At 36.7% G+C, this 3,663-nt stretch overlaps 1 pseudogene; it reads left to right on the forward strand.

Annotated features, from left to right (window-relative positions):
• Window positions 1–6: 6 nt before the first annotated feature.
• LOC112617802 lies at window positions 7–657 on the forward strand (annotated as a pseudogene).
• Window positions 658–3,663: the final 3,006 nt, after the last annotated feature.

A 3,663-nucleotide genomic window follows, 5' to 3' on the forward strand; every position in this document is an offset into this window, starting at 1 on the left:
TTTTTTTTACGACCAGTTGATACTATTTGGTCTTTACTAAAGAAATTTCATTCCACACAAATTGCTGCAATGGCACCAGAACCCAAGGAACCTCTAATAGGATGGTATAGTCGCTTTGCTAGGCATCCATACCGTGGAAAAGCTGGAGGAAACTCTGGAGTAATGTTGACAAACATGACTGGAATGAGAAGGAAGTATTTCAAGAATGATGTGACAACTGTGCGACTACAATGAGGAGACATACTTATGACATGGCTTAAAATATACAAGCTAAACATGACATGGGTGATCAAGATTTGTTGGATATCATGTTTTTCATAATCCGGAAAGCCCTTTTGTCTCTCCATGTCAATGGAATTATCATCTAGATCATTGTCTATATGGAAGCAGTTGCCAAGAAGCAGAAGAAGGAATCTTTATTCTTCACGGGAACAGAGGTGTTTACCATGACGATAAGCAACCAGCATTTAGAGCTGTTTATGAAGCGCTGAGAAATTGTTCTTTCAAGATGACAACGTTCATTCCTTAATAAAACCTTTAGAATTGGAACTACAAAAAACAGTGCATACATACCATGGAAAAATTTACAAAATATTTATCAAACAACTAGCAAAAAGCATAAGAGATCGTTATGCCAGATCACCAAAGGAAAGATGATTCTTGGTGCCTGCTACATCAAATGGATGAAAACAACAAAGCATCAGAGGATAAGTGTGAAGCAATCGTCTTGGGTGAAGCATTAAGGAAGGAATTATTCATCTCCAAAATATTTTTTTTCCTAAAGAGGTTAAATGAGCAGTATTTTCAGGCAACGAAGAATAAGTTAAAATCTTGGGCTCCAACAAAGAAACATTTTTGGCCTCTGATATTTTGTAATGTTACTTACTATCATTCCAGCATTGATGAAAATATTATTGAATGGTTTTAGCCTGCAAACTTCCGTTGACCCGTAGTCTCAAGTAAGAGTGATGGGGCTGTGAAGATGAAGAAAATGTACCTCAAACCCAGTGCAAACACTCAGACCATGCGTAGAGTGATAATTTTATGTCAGCACTAATCTCACTTTAAATGTGTGAGAAAAAAGTTTGTTTACAGTAGCAGAAACAGTTCTATTTCTAAAGAAATGTGATGTGCCCAATGTAACCATTGACGATCTATATCTGCCTTTATATATTTCATCTCTGTTTTAAAATATTTTTATGACAATCATGTTTAAAATTGCTTTTAAATTATAAGTAAGCTGCATAAAAATTGAGCTGTATAAGAAAGAGGAAATACACTGAAAATTTTGAGGTTTTAATCTGTGCGTGTGTGAGAGAGAGTGAGAAATGTAGTGTTTTCATTTCGTATGCATTAAATTGTCTTGCCGAAACTCAGATTTAAGATTGCTAAGTAGATATTTGGGAAATTTTTTATATCACTTTAAATGAAAAATTTCAGCTTTACTGGGCATTCTGGAAGCAAAATATATTATGCCGATGATAAAGTGAGAACCTTAAGAGTACACTCATATGACAGTGGAAAATGTGATGGACCCAAATGCAGAAGCTCTACACGTCCTGTGAGTAGTGATTTTAGTTACAATGGAGTAGAAAAATGTAGTGCATTTAAACTTTTCTTCTACCTCATAACGGCTTTGCAAGATACTTTTTAAAAAGCAAATGTCTAGAGCCTTCCTTTAAGAAGGTTAAACAACTTTGGTGAATGATTTGGATTAAGATTGTTACATTCAGCTATAGAAAATGTGCTTTTAATTGGGTTGATGTGAGTACCTTCCTTTTTTGAATATCACTTAAAACAGTTAATTTTGTAAGCTTTGAAGATGAGAAAAATATTACTTATCTAATATAACTCTGTTAATAGTTTTCCAATTTATAGTTATCTAATATAACTATAAATTCTGAATACTTAGCATATACTGTGCTGGGGCACATATCTTATTGTACCAACTGCTATATGGTTATCTTCCTCTTCTCCCTGATATTTTAATGCTCAAGTAGAAAATGGAAAATCATGAAGGAAAAATATCAGTTGTGAAAATCGTGGCAGTTAGCTTTATGAAGACACAGTGGCCTCTGTGGAGACATGGGATACGCAGAAAGAGATGGTTAGTACAATTCTGTCTTCTGCAGTTCCGTCAGGGACACAGTGAGAGAGGAAAGTTTAAGCAAGGTACATTAGAAGTTGATAACCAGTCCAGCATTCTTAGAACAGATGGGTTTAGAGAACATGAGTTGTAGTTCCTTGGCAGAATGCCATGGTGGATATGAAAAACTGTGAACTATGTTGAAATTGAGCTTTTGAGCAGAAAATGAGAATACTACAAATTTGAAGTTCAGAGGGTATGCATTAGATAATTTCTAATGGTCCCCAGATATGATCATTGCCTGCCTGACTATATGAGGAGCTTGAGAATAGATTCCTGAGCTTAGCCCTTTGGAGACTCTGGTATACTCTGGTATGCTGTGTCTAGGATGGAGTCTGCCAAAAAAAAATTTAAAGAAGAGACTTAAAATTTTGAAAAAACTAGAATAGTGCCTTGCTACTATCAGATCACTTTGGAGGTCATTCCCACTTAGATTCTTGTATAGATGTGGATACAGAAACATGCAGAAAGTCAATGCCAACTGTTGGGGGAAATGTCCATAGTCTGCAGGTTCCCACAGAGAGGATAGCACTTCCACTCCTCTCCCATGAGGGAAAAATAAAGGAGAAAAGCTTTCAGCCTCTCACCATAAGCTCATTCAGTCCTCCCCTTGGGAAGAGAAATGACTTACCCGAGGATTGTGCTTGGAAGTAGTTGTGCTGGTGAAACTCAGCCTCTGTGGGTTTCTCTCTCTTTCAGAGTCAGCTCTCTTCAGGATGCATATTTATTTCTCCCTTTGGAGGAGGTCTCAGTCCAGCTCAGCCAAGGACTGAAGGGCACATCTGGCTAATTCAGGACTGGGATATTGGGAAGTCCACTTGGACCCCAGATCTATGACATGACATGCTCTTGAGTCCTGGGAGCTGCTGACTCTGGTGTCTCATTTCTTAGTTGGGTCATATCTTGGGGTTATTTGTGTTCCTCAGCTCTAACAGGAGGGTTCCCAAGCACTCATTTCTTCTTAACCAATTTCTGAAGGTAAAATGTTGGTGAAGAGCACTCTTTCCTTCCTGCTACCATTAATTGGTGTTTATTTTGTGTTGATTTTGTGTCAGGCACTGTTCAGTAGTTTATATTTCTTAGCTGGTTTGATCTTTACAGCAACTTTATATGACTGACTTTGTTCCCCTGTTTTTCAGGCTAGAAATCTGAGTCCCAGTGTCCCACAATGGCTGTGTGGTAAGCCTATGTTACTAACCATTATGCCACTCTGTGTTGTGACAGCGCCAAACATACTTTCATTCATATATATATATATATATATAAACTGACCATGTTCTTCTGTGATTTCTTTCAGAGAGCCTTTTACATCAAATATTGATGATGATAATAATAATGAACACACATTGAGCATCTTAATTTCTGTTCCTATTGACTGCTTTGTCTTTTGATTATGGGTTATAATTTTCAGCTTTTTTTGCATATGTAGTTTTTCTAATTATTTTTGTTGTATATTGGTTATTGTGAAAGATATGTTTATCTAGCCATCAGTTTACTGGATGAAAACCTTGAACTTC

The sequence above is a fragment of the Theropithecus gelada genome, unplaced genomic scaffold (assembly GCF_003255815.1).
Source record: "Theropithecus gelada isolate Dixy unplaced genomic scaffold, Tgel_1.0 HiC_scaffold_4535, whole genome shotgun sequence".
Lineage (NCBI taxonomy): Eukaryota > Metazoa > Chordata > Mammalia > Primates > Cercopithecidae > Theropithecus > Theropithecus gelada.